General features: G+C 46.2%; 1 protein-coding gene and 1 long non-coding RNA gene across 3 annotated transcripts in view; one reads left to right on the forward strand and one right to left on the reverse strand.

The window, feature by feature from the left end:
* The window catches only part of TBC1D16 (TBC1 domain family member 16), a 1,332,482-nt gene that overhangs the window by 484,314 nt on the left and 834,635 nt on the right, over window positions 1-13,533 (forward strand). The window lies entirely within an intron of this gene.
* Window positions 7,931-9,845, reverse strand: LOC138583189 (uncharacterized). Of its 2 annotated transcripts, none has more exons than XR_011305182.1 (3): window positions 9,759-9,845; window positions 8,954-9,065; window positions 7,931-8,846 (listed from the first exon to the last, which is right to left on the reverse strand). It is a non-coding gene; the product is annotated as an uncharacterized lncRNA (long non-coding RNA). The 2 variants fall into 2 exon arrangements; XR_011305181.1 differs by lacking the exon at window positions 9,759-9,845 and adding an exon at window positions 9,170-9,478.

Here is a 13,533-nt window from a genome sequence, read left to right on the forward strand (position 1 = left end):
AAAGTTATATTCGCATTCTAAAGCCCTGAATCGTCCCACCCAATGAAAAGACCATCCCACAGTGGCTTATAAAGACACTCCCCAGCCCAGGTATATAAAAGAGGCTGGGAAAAGCCAGTGAAGGCTGGGTGGAAACAAATGCATGACTCGATGCTCCCTGGATACATTGGGAGAACACTACTTAAGAGGTAACATACCTGCTTCCAGTCGTGCAGCGGAAGACCATACTGTCAGGACTATTGGTATGAATGTGGAACCCAGAGCAAGGTTCTACAATAGAGGACTGAAGAAGGAAGGAAGGCCTGAGAACTGGGTGTGGCAGAAGAAGCTCAAGGAGAAGAACCCCTAGGAGGATGGACAGGATATGGTCGGCCCTAAAAGAGCCCTAAGTTAGTGGAGCAGAAATGCTCATTGCAGCTAGGAGAATCAAGTTCCGTTGAGAGGCCTATGAGAATCGGATGCTGAAAACCAGAGGCCATGGTGAGAACTACGACTTGTACTGAGAAATGAGAGACTGAAGAGGCCTAATAGAAGGAAGCGAATTACGAGCTGAGAACCAAGGGCAGTATAGAGGCCTGTGATGAATCCAACAATGTCATCACTCCTTTCTCTGAGGTAACCTTCCCTCATGTGGCCAGGGTGAGGCAGACTCTTTCTGATCCAAACACTGGGGGTAGCTATTTGAGGGAGGATCATATGGGGGAGGGTATTGCTCGGGGAGAAGACACAGCATTGTTGGAGGAAGACACGTGCCTCTCCCTTTCCTTTTAGGGGTGTTCCTTCTCTTCCACAGACCCTGATGGCCTATTGTATTATTCTCTGTCAACCCTTTACCAATTCCTCTAATAATCACCCATGTGACATAGGGATCGATATGTCCACAACTGGAACGAGGAAGAGGCAGAGAGCAATAATGATTATTCCCATTAAGATCCAACATCGGCTTCCCCAATATTACATGTTAAAAGGACCGGGTAACAACAACATGAATCCTTGTGACTGTCTAACATATAATTTTTGTGACTTTAAAGTTACTGAAATTATAGAACCAAACCAGCTTTTCTGTCCATAGTTATGGAAAAGGAGGACAGGACTTTGCATGCAAGTTACCAAGCACCAACTATCATTGCAATATATGTAAAATTACTGTGATGAAGAAGCTGTGAACAGAGCAGTAAAGATCAGTGAAGGCCAGAAGGCCAACGTGCGCTCTAGTGTTTGTAGAAACAAACCTTAAAATGCAAGTGAAGCAGGGAATTGATGTCTGCTGCTGGCAGGGAAGAGCCGCATCTCTCTATGAAGGCGAGGAAACCGAGAAGCAGTTAATGGTGTGGTGGAGCGAGATGGCTCACCAGAGAAGGAGAAAGAGGCTGTGCAAGAAGGACACCCTGCAGGAATGCCAGGAGCCGGTCCTGGGCCTTCCCAGTTGACTTAGAGCAGCTATTTGCTTAACGGAGCCTGGAGAGAAGCAGATGTGTGAAGTGGAAGCCACCAGAGACGAAGGAAGCAAGCGGAAACGCACGCAAGGAGGAAACGGCCAGAGACCAGGGCCATCTTAAAAGTGTTAGGGCCCGGGGCAGAGACAGCCTCGGGGTCCACCTTGAAACCTTTGTACCCCCTCCCACCCTCCAAAACCCATGCCCCCCAGAAACATATGCCCCCCCCCAAAATCCATGCCCCCTCCCAATCTACAAAATGAAGGGATCACATGCCTCGAGTGAAATTCAACAGATACTCATGTAGGCTTTGAATGAATTATCTAGTTGTTAATAAAATATAAACATTACACATCTTTGTGTCCTGGTTCCCCCAGAGGATGCTCTACATTAAAGACATTTTCACTTTGTTTGCACAAAGGGAGCCAGTACCAAGACGTTGCTACATTAAGCCAGGCCAGATGTTTCAATACCCAGGATCCTATCAGTAGCAATGTACTAGAGTCATGCTACTGCTATCTACCGATGTGTGGTCTTACCTTATCAAGGTCTCCTCACTGAGAATATGGGGAAATAACCATGGCAGACAAGTCCAAAACAAATAAAAAATATGAGGACAAATATATTTTGTAATGTGCAAATCTACAGCAAGCAGCGCTAGAACACGTGAAGCCATAGTGAACGGCAACTCATTGCCAGCCCTCTAACTGGTAGAGTCCATGACCCATGGAGATACATTCCGTTTATTGGCATTAGATGTGATCTCTTCTGACGCACAGTAATGAGCAGCATGGAAAGAAACTGATGCAGAGGAACTTTCAATAACCCTGGTAATGTTGAGAAAGGGCCACTTTTCTCATCTAAAATCAATTAATTTGGATTATTAGGTGGTGCTTGTGCTTCCTATAAACCAAACCTATTGCATTAGAGTTCAGCTAGGGACCAACCACTTAATGTTGAAATCCAAAACCATACCACTGAGTCATCCAGCACAAAAAGGGTAGGCTTTCTTGGATAAAACCAAGTGGGATCTTCACCGGAGGGAAAATCAAAGTCCCAGCTATGTACCTGTTCCACAGTTGCATATGTGGTGCTCCAATACTCCACCCTGAGCGCAATCATACTCCTACATCCCATCCTCTTTCCTCCATACTGTATGGGATGGGAAACGGAGCCTTTTTTCACCCGAAAAAATGGTCTTGCCTTTTAAAATTAGATGCCCACGGGGCGCAGCCCTGGGATCATGCACTCCCCTGACTCCACCCACCAGCACCACACCCCTCTTTTCCGCATTGACTTGAGCGGACTGCTTTCACCTGCACTCCTTGGTTAGGCCTCTGGCCTTGTAAATCCACGTGCTTTGCCCCGACCACAGCAGGGATGGCTGTTCTGCGTGGGACGCACTGACCCCGTGCTCACTGAAGAACCGTTTAGCCAGGTGGAGGGAATTGTTCGAAAGATCACCACCAGAAGACATCAATGTATGTGTGAAGAGGAAGACCAGGCCTAAGGTAGGTGCCCTGTTTTCCTATGCACCCAGCAAGGGTGACTCCTTCCCTGAGAAGCTTTCAAGTGGCAGGGGCCTTCCAGGTTCTAAGACCAGCAAGGGGGCCGAGGCTCCGAGAGCTACCGGCCAACAGACCAAGGGGTCCCAGGATCCTTCCTGTCCCAATGTTGAGGGGCCGCAAGGCTCTCGTACCGGGGATCTCCCCGAGGGGCTATGCTCTAACACCAGGCTCGCTCCCGAGGAGGTGCCTATATGCAGCATTAGCACTACCGGTAGCATGGCTGAGGGCACACCGCCTCCCAGTTCTCTACCTGAGGTGCAGGGAAGGTCCGAACCTTCGCTCTTAAGCGTGCAGGTGGAGACTAGGCCAAGCTCATCGGGCACCACGCAGCAGGCACGTGGCGCTGGGCATAAGAAAATGGCTGCCCAGCCGGACAAGATGGCGGCGTATCCCGAGACTCCCCACTCCGGTGTGTAGGCACGCAAACGCACATTGAGATGGGACTGGACAACGCCAGTTACCTGGTCCACATCATACCCAACCACATCCGCATATGGGCGGTACACAGACACCAGCTTAGTGTGACAAGGGGCAGCAAGAGCACAGCAGGCACAGGGGCCTGTTACCACACAGCCAAGCCCTTCACCAGCATGCGAGAATAGGTTCTTTGAAAAGTTCCTCACCCTCATGACATCGCCTCAGATAGACACCATCCTCAGGGGGGGTCATCAAGGACATGCTCCCTGTGGTACCACCTCAAGCTCCGACCATGGTCCAGACCCCAGTTCCAGCCCAGGTTTCCGCGCTTCCACTGCTGCAGGTAGTAGTGGCAGTTCCGCCCCCGGTGCAGCCCCCGCCACAGCCTCCGGCACTGCCAGTCAGCACGCCACATCTGCCCGCACCCACCACACCACAAGCAGCTCTCAGCCTGCAGCACACAGCAGAGGACACGGACGAAGAGGAGGATCAGGGTACTCCTTCCTTAGCTAAGGCTTTCCACGAGAGGCTGGTGGGTGTGGCCGAGTACCTGGGTATCCCACAGCCCCTAATTGAATAACCTGAGGTGGGGGTCTTGGCAGAGGTGTTGATCCTCTGCCTGTCCACAAGAACTGGCATCCCTCTACGAAAGGATGTATAAGCCTTGGCCAAAAAGGGCTGTCTAAAGCCACATTCCATGCAGCCTACGAATAAGCGCCTTGATGCCAAGTATAGGCAAGGGGAACGGGACTGACTCATACTACTTGTGCACCCCCAACCTCATTCCTCTGTTATAGCTGCAGCCTCCCTCTAGTCTAAGCCACAGGCCTCTTATCTGCCCCTACTTCAGCCCTCCTAGGGAAGGAGGAAAAGCTGCTGGAGTTATATGGCAAAAAGATCTACTCTAAAGCTATGCTCCACCTGTTCCAGGCCAACGGGGACGCCATGTTGGCAGCAATGAACCAGAAGCTTTGGCAGGAGATTGCAGACTTCCTCCCAGAGCTCCTTGCGCATAGTCAGACGAGATTCAGGGCAGGGTTGGCATAGGCGAAGCTAGTGGACCAGGATATCATGAAGTCCACAGAGGCACACATTTTCACTGTAGGCAGAGCGATCTGTGTTGCCACCGAAATGAGCAGGACAGCTTGGCTCAAGCAGAGGAAGTTTAACTCTGATGTGCAGGAGCACATTCTCGACCGGCCATTTGCAGGTGGTGACTTGTTTCATTCTACTACGGATGAGGAGCTTGATAAAAAGAAAAACAGCTCCCATACAGTTAAGTCCTTGTCAATCTTGACTTAATCTGCACTGAAGGCTTATAGCCAAAGTCGGCAACTCTCTGACAGAAGTCATACCTTTGGTGGCTTCAGGGGCTTCCAGGAGCGCCGCTCTAGACAGCCTGACAGGTCACCCAGCTGGCACAAGTGCAAGCGGCACAAATCTTCTCACAAGGGTTTTTTTCAGTCTCTCTCCCAGGCACCTGCTTCAGAAGAAAAGAAACTGTGAGGGTGCCATCCAGATCCACAAGTCTCCGGTGGGGGTCAGGCTTGCCCTTCACACCATTTCCTGGCGGGCAAGCTTTGTGGACCCATGGATTCTCTCAATAGATTCAACAGGCTTCTGTCTGCCGATAACTCGATTTCCTCCTTCCTCCCCTCCACTCCCACAGATTGGGACGGCAACTCTTCTAGCGGAAATTCACTCATTGCGAGTCAGGCGGTAGAGGAGGTTCCAGCTTCACAACGAGGCATGGGTTTCTATTCCTGTATATTCGCAATGCAGAAAAAGAACCAGGCTGGCCTGAGAGTTGTTCTAGACCTCTCTTCCTTGAACCTTTCCCTACCCCTTCAAAAGTACAAGATGGTTACTCCAGCAATCATCGCGGAGACACTGTGTGGGGGAGACTGGATGTGCTCCCTGAATCTGAAGGATGCTTACCTGCACGTCCCAACTTGGGAGCCTCACCGTTCCTTCCTAGGGTTCAGGATCATGGGCTTTCATTTCCAATACAATGTCATCCCTTTTGGCCTCAATTCGGCCTGAGGGTCTTTACAAGGTTAATGAATGCGGTAGCGTTTCTGCTCGGTGTCGGAGGGCCGCCACCTTTACCCATATCTTGACGACTGGCTTGTCCGAGCGGAGTCACCTGAGGGGTACACCGTACAACTTCAGCACTTATGCACATGCTATACGATCTGGAGTTCTCTATCAACCTCAAGAAGTTGCAGTTACTCCCCACTCAGTCCTTAATTTCCCTGCGTCTAATTTTGGAGAGAGGCTCTTCCTCTCGGAAGACAAGGTCACAGCAATCAGGAAGGCCTCAAGGCATTTTCTCAGGAGACCAGTAACCTCAGCAGGGTGGTACCAGTACCTGCTCGATATAATGGTGTCTTGTATCCTGGCTGTGTCGCACACAAGACTCAAAATGAGGAGGCTGCAGCTATATTTCTCAGCATCTTGGAATCAGGAGATGGGCTCCCAAGCAGCTCTAGTCAGCACACCACAGCACCTTCACCAGGTCCTGGTACGGTGGAGTGCAGCGACCAACCTGTTAGCGGGCAGGACGCTCAGGCAGCCTTTACTGGAGATCACCATTACCACAGACACGTACCTAGAGGGATGGGGGACTACACTGGACAACCACAGTGTCCATGGAGTATGGTCATGGCAGGAACAACTGGAACACATCAACTGGCTCGAGATGATGGCCATCTGGATTGCTCTCAAAGCGTTCCTCCCCGTTGTCAGCAGCAAGTCGGTCTGCATCCAGACAGGCATCTCCATTTGCATGCATTACATCAACAAGCAGGGAAGTACCAGGTCCCCTTCCCTCTGCAGGCTGTCCATCGACATATGGGAGTGGGCACTGTCCAACAACATGCACTTATCAGCAGTCCGCCTTCCAGGAGAATCCAACGTGGAGGCGGACAGACTCAGGCTGGGGGTCAACAACTATGAGTGGCAGTTGAACGAGGAGATCCTGAGGAGGATCTCCGACAGATGGTGTCTCCCTCAGGTATACCTATTTGCCACGTGAGTAACAGTCAATTACACCAGTTTGCTTCCTGGCTGTGGGACAGGGCAGGGGATCTCTGGGATCCACCCCGCTGATTCACAGGGTCATCTGCAAGGTCAGGGAGTCACAGAGCCATCTTTTTCTTTTTAAACATATTTTAATTATTTTTCTCATGGTGATATAACACCATCGTTTCCCAACCAGCCCTGCCCCCACATTTCCACCGCTTTCCCGTCTCATCCCAGGATAATGTTTCATGTTGTGAATAAGTCCAAAATTCTTATTTTGTGTGGGCACCATTGGGCCATATATACGCAAGCACTGATCCCCATTCCTCTGGAAAGACTTTTGATTACCCTGGAGCTTATGTGTTATCCATTCCATTGTTTCCAGTGCTCAAACCTTCTGCAATCAGTCAAATATCGTTGGCGGGGCCCTTTGTTTCCATTTCTGGGCTATCACAAGCCATGCTTCTATTAATAGTCCCATGAAGCACCTCTTCTGTAGTTTTGTGAATGACTTTGACTTTGGTTCCCACATCCCACATAACCAGACCTTTTCTCTTATTCGGGCCATGCCCGGAAACATCCCCTGCATCCATTCCTTTAATACCCACAGTTGCGCCGCTTGATAGTATTTAAAAAAAGTGTGGAAGGGATAGCCCTCCCTCTTGCATTGGAGCTGTCAGTACTGTTCTTGCTACTCGCTGGGGCTTTTTTTTCTCCAGATTGATGACATGATTGCCTTAGTGTTTTAAAAAAGGATTTGAGGATCTTAATCAGGATGGCCTGAAAGGAGTAAAGCACCTTGGGTAGGGTGTTCATTTTTATTGAAGTCATTCTACGCCACCACAATATAATTAAGGGGTTCCATTGTACTAGGTCTTGTTTGATTCTCTCCAGTAGCTGCGGATAGTTTTCCCCATATAAGTGCTCCACCCGAGCTGTGAGTGTTATGCCCAGGTATGTAATCCCTTTGTCGGCTCTGTCCAGCATCTTTACTGAATCCATGCTAAGAATTTCCTCCACTGATTCATTCGCTATGTGCTCCTGCAAATTGATGTTCGATAGCTCAGGGAGAGTCGGTAGCCTATTTGCCAGTATTTGGAATTCGTTTTGCGCCCCAACCTTCCACCCAGGTGGCATCTGTGGCAGACAAATTACTCGTGACTCTCGCCCAACGGGGGCCTGCTGTGTTATGGAACTAGCAAGAGGTGCCAAAGGGGCATTAGTCTCAACCGCTGGCAGCTGCGCAGACCGTTGGTCTTGAGCAATCTTCTCAGTGTGGTCAGATGGTTTAAGATTGGTCGCCCTTTCTGCTTGTGATATGGGTTCCTTAAAAACAGCGCCCGGGGTTCCCTTGGTTTCCAGCGGCGATGCCTCAGTTGACTCTAATTTCCTAGAAAGCAGAAAGTCCAATGCCTCAGTATGCAAGTCTATATGCTCAAACGTGTACAGCAGTGATTCAAGCAATGCCGTGTTTGTTTTGGTCTCTCGATGTATGCCTTCCTATAAAGGAGACCAAAATGTATAGGAGCTGATTTATCTCTGAAAACTGCCCATCTATCTGTTCACCTTTGCCATTCTCTATACGACGCATCATCACTGATAACCGTTGCAGAGGAAGTGGAGTAGGTGAAGGTGCTGACGAGGAGGAGAAAAAGTCTGTACCCGAGGTACACTGACAAAAAACAAAAAATGAAAGGTCGACTACCCCTACCTTTAGTCCCTGAGAAACACAAGGCTAGGTCCAAGCTAATCTAATGTAATTGAAGATTATTCATACCACACTTGTTGTATATTGAAGTAAAAAAATCATTTATTGGGTTCATTTAATGCAAAATATAAAAAAAGGGCTCAAAAGAGAAGTCTTATATACATAAAAACCAAAACTGTGCTATCCACTTACAATCTAACTGGTGTATAGACACCAGATCTTTCATAATGAATAGAGACAAATACAGACAATTCCAAACTCATTCTTAAAAAACGGGAAAAACAGTGTACAGTACTGTAAACACAAGAACATATTTTTGTACCCAATTTAAGGATCAATAGCGTGATCCCAATAGCATTAGTCCATCTAATTCAGATTTTTAGGAGCAGGTGTTGGTTTGTTCTTTTCGTGTACCTCTTTAGCCACCGCTCTATTTTATTCCAAAATGTCCATATAGGGTGTAGGATTATCCATTAAACCCAAAAGACCCTGTGTTTTGTTCTTAAATTGAGAGATAGGAAACAGATGGTACAAGATTCCTATTAACAAGTCGATATATGTTTCGGCCCTTTAAACTCATCCGGTACACTCTCTCTGTGCCGGTGGTTCTAATGTTGATGGCCGTCTTCAGGACAGAATATCAAGTATTTTCAGATAGGTAATTCATACTTTCCCATTGGCTTGTGTTATGATCTACGGGTGAGAAAATAAAATTGGTTTCACAACGAGGCCCCTAAACAGAGCTAAACTAAAAATATGTGGTAATGGACAGTATTATCACTGCCTTTTCATAGACTAACCTGTGTGTGACACAGATTTCTTCGGGACGTGTTAGGCAGGATTGTTTTAGTAAGATGACACCATCTGGCTCCTTCACGGATGCGTGACATAGAGTAAGTTCCTTTACCATATCTGTAAATAGATATATATATATATCACTAGGCTGCTTAATTATAGTGCACAGGATACTCAGTCAGTGGTACAATGCAACAAATCTTGTCTAATAGAAAAAGTACCTTTTATGTTTGCTTTGTGGAGGACAATATGATACTACTTCCACAGTGTAAAACTGATAACAGAACTCTGTTTATTCAGTGGGATGATGATTCCGTGTTTCAATATGGCAACAGAAACTGGAAAAAGGTACACCAGCAGAGATGTCATTTTTGTTTCTATCTAGAGCACAGTTCTGCATTTACTCAGGGCCATAGATACATTGAATAGAGAGGTAAATAGGGGCATGTTCAATCGAGGTCCGATTGTAATCATAGTTATGATGTGGCAAAGCCCATCACTGGCCTCTTAAATGATGTCAAAAAGCATAGGATTGCATATATACATCATGGGATCCTAAATTGGAGCACATATATTTTTTTCGTGCGTGCAGATAAATGCGCATGCATCTATGACAAAATTTAGTGTAAAGGAGAACATATTCGTTTTTCATAGCCAAAGTCATATATTCATACACACCAGAACTGTGTGACAAGGTTCCCCAATGAACCCGTTTGCCAGGTCAAACATAAATATGGCAACGGTTCGCCTAAGCGGTAAAAAAAAAAAACGCTCGCTATTTCAAAAAGTGAACGCCAGTAAAGCACGCACTTTGGAATGTTTGTGCCACCTCCAAGTGAGTCCGAAAAACGTCTCCGGCTGACAGACTCATGAACTAACTCTCTACTTGACCGGAACTGCAATTGTATTCCCGGACACGTGATCGCGTGACACATGTACGCACTCTTACACAAGAACTACTATGCTAAAGGGAACTGTAGTTTTTACAACGCGTTGCGAAAATTGGTAACCCATGGTTAAAAAACCTATCCTGCACTGTCTCTCCGAGTGTGTGGAGAGACAAATACCCCAATGATACTCCCCTACATATGCTGCTTTGGAGCAGAATATCAAAGCCTTCCTGGGCGCGCGTTCATAGATGTTACAAATCACCTGCTTGTGTTGTTTAGGTAGAACTACAGTGGTGATGGAAATTGTAGTCCAAAAAATTATTTATAGCTCACAATGTATAAAAAGAAAACCAAACCTGTGGTATAAGATGGTTTATTTTTATTGAGACTATATATTATACATATGAGCATTTAATCTTTATACACTTAACCTGTATTTGTAATATCACTCCGGGGTTTATTACAAATTTGGCATTTTATAGTTGTAGTCTTGGCTCAGATAATGCTTCTGCTAGAGCAAAGGGGACCCACATAGTGGGAGGAGAAGCCTAAGGATACCAGAAGGATGATTTTTTTTCAGGGGACCTAATAGGTTAGGCATACCAATTCTTCATAGAAAGATGTTCCATTCAACCGTCACATGTAGGCCTTGTTTGACTGAATTTGTGTCATAAATCCATCTTTGTTCACATCTAGTTAGGGAGAGATCACGATTGCCTCCTCGAGGGGCCTGCTGGACTACCTTTAGGACGCACCAAAGCATATCTGTGCTGTTTTTCACGTAGTGGGCTACCATCGGTTTATTTGTTTTTAATGCACGATTTGTGCTCGCAGATGCGTTGCCTTACTTGCCGTTTTGTTTTACCAATGTAAACTAGATTGCAAGGGCAGATAATGGCATATACTGCCCACGTAGTAGCACAGTTGGTGAAATCCCGCAGTGGAACCACTCGGGTGCCTAGAGTGATAGTTTTCATATCCCTGGTCTGAGGGCACACTGAACATTTGCCACATCTGTAGTGGCCTGTCACCGGGGGTAAACCCCATAGTGTGTTTTGGGTGGATTTAAATGTGGCTGGTGAGGGATAGGTATGTACCAGGTTATCTTTTAGATTTTTTTGCCTTTTAAAGGCGAACCGTGGTTTCGAAGGATTGAAATCTTCTGTTTTCAACATGTCCCAGTGTTTCAAAATGATTTTACGGAGGGGAGCACTGATTGGACTATAAGTGCTAACACATGTGATCTTATCTAAGGTGGTTTTTTGTATGGTGTTAGACATGTCTCCCTGGTCATGTGCTGCGCTCTTTTATAGGCTCTTTGTATTGTAGGCTTTGGATAACCTCTGTCTTTGAGTCTGATTTTCAAAGCTTGGCCATGTGTTTTATAGTCAGTTATCTGGGAACAATTTCTCCAAATACGTAAAAATTGACCAAACGGAAGTCCTTCTTTTAAACTTTTAGGATGAAAGCTTGCATAATTTAACAATGTCTTCCTGTCAGTGGGCTTCTTATAGAGCACTGTTTCTAGTGTATCATGGTCTGTTTTAATGATTTCTAGATCTAGAAAGGAAACCCTTGTGCTGTTATATGCAATAGTGAATTGAATGTTCAAATTTTGGAGATTTAGCCATGTGTGAAATTCCAGAAGTTGTATAGTGGAGCCTCTCCAGATCATGAAAACATCATTGATATATCTGTACTAGGCTTGGATGTTAGATTTAAATGGATTATTACAATGATAAACAGACTTGGTCTCAAAATCGTCCATATAGAGGTTAGCAAGGTCAGGCGCAAATGTCGCACCCATGCTAGTCCCTTGTAGTTGGTTTAAAAAGGTGGTTTCAAAAAGAAAAGTTTTCCCTTAGCGCTAGGCGTATACAATCAAGAATGAATGCCGTAGGTACTTACTTGCATTAAAGTGGTGGTACGTAAGTCCAAATATTTTGACATCATATTGAGGCAATCTTGTTGGGGTATACTTGTATAAAGGGCTATTACGTCTAAAGTCACAAGTATATCTTCTGCGGTTGTATGAATATCTGCAATTGTATTGATCATGCTGGTGGTATCTTTAATATACGATTGCATTTTACCAACAAAAGGCCTCAGGAACCAATCGGCGTACACCGATAGGGGTTCTAGAAATGAATTTATAGCTGCTACAATGGGGCGTCCAGGTGGTTTGGACAAATTCTTATGCACTTGGGCAATACATAGAAGGCTGGTGTGGTGGGATTTTGGTTGACTAAAAATGACTGTTCGTCTTCGTCAATCCATCCTTCATCAAAAGCATGTTTCATAAGGTTGGTAATTTCTTCTTTGAGTCTACTGGTGGGATCATTGGGAAGCTTACGATAGGCCAGGGGATCGTTTAGATGTTTCATTACTTCCATAATCTTGTTTGTCCCAAAGGACTATGCCCCCTCCCTTGTCGGCAGGCTTGATTATGAAAGTGTCATTCAATTTTAATTTGACAAGTGCTTCTCTTTCTTTTTTTGATAAATTGTCTTTGCTGTTGTTTTTAGAGCATAAGAGGGTTTGGGTTTCTGCAATTATGCGATTTTCAAACGCTATAATGGATGGACTGACCATGGAGTTTAAAGGTGTAAATCTTGATGGTAGCTTTAGACCAGTGATGCTTGATTCTTTGGCTTTTGTAGGAGGGTTTCTAAAGAAATATTTGAGTCTGATGAGCCGGAAAATGTTTTGCAACTCAACTTCTGTTTCAAAGCTTTGTGCCCTGGGCGTGGGGACAAAAGACAAACCTTTTAACAACACTTGTTCTTCTTCTTTTGACAGGACATATTTTGTCAGGTTGTAGATGGGAACTACCAACTGAGTGGTGGGCCTTGCCAGTTCCTCGTCTCCATGCGGGGGGGCCGTTGGTATTTGTTCCGGCCTCTCTTGCCCTGCCCCTGAAAAAACTGGGGTTATTGCTGTGTCTGGTTGAGGTATTGGCTCCAGTTGAGGTGCTAGCACTTGATCCACTGCTCGTGGAGCTATTGGATGAATTGGAAAAGTTCACTGGCCATTATGTTGTGAGGTAACGGAGCAGTTCAACTTATCGGAGGAGTGTCAACCATTGATAGGTCCAAAGACGTCTTTTTGGAAACTGCTGCGTTTTCCTCAAGTTGAGTGATATGATTGATTGCAACTTCTTGATGCTGTTTTGGTGTGAGCTGGTGAAGATTGCGAGAGTCACTTTACATGGAATTTCCAGAGGTGCATAAACTGGTGGGGTGCTCGACACGTAACGCACCTGGTGGCGAGAAAAGGAGGTAATCAAGTTCTTGCAATGCTTATTCAGTTTCTTGGATTTTTTCCCGTTGGCTGGTACAGTTGGATTTAAAGTCAGCACTTCAACCCCTTCTGTGGGTGAGGGAGGAAGAGGCAAAGTGGTGGCAGCCAGCATCTCTTCGTCCGTGATGGGTCTAGGTAAGGGTGAGGTGATGGAGCTGCCGCTCCGAAGATCATGTGTCATTGCTCTGGAAAACAGATTGCTCAACACCACGTAATAGGGGCTGATGTAGTTGGTGTCACAGAGCAAATCAGATGTTATTACTTTCCAAGTAGACAAAACCCCGCTTTAGTTGACAATTCAAAAAGGCTGTATGCTTAGAGGAGCAGGCTAGTCTCCGCTACCAGCAGCGAAAAGGGAGCTCAAAGGCACACGCCCACAGACGCTCCTCTTTTCC

Source organism: Ambystoma mexicanum, chromosome 3q (assembly GCF_040938575.1).
Source record: "Ambystoma mexicanum isolate Mex_15411 chromosome 3q, UKY_AmexF1_1, whole genome shotgun sequence".
Taxonomy (NCBI): domain Eukaryota; kingdom Metazoa; phylum Chordata; class Amphibia; order Caudata; family Ambystomatidae; genus Ambystoma; species Ambystoma mexicanum.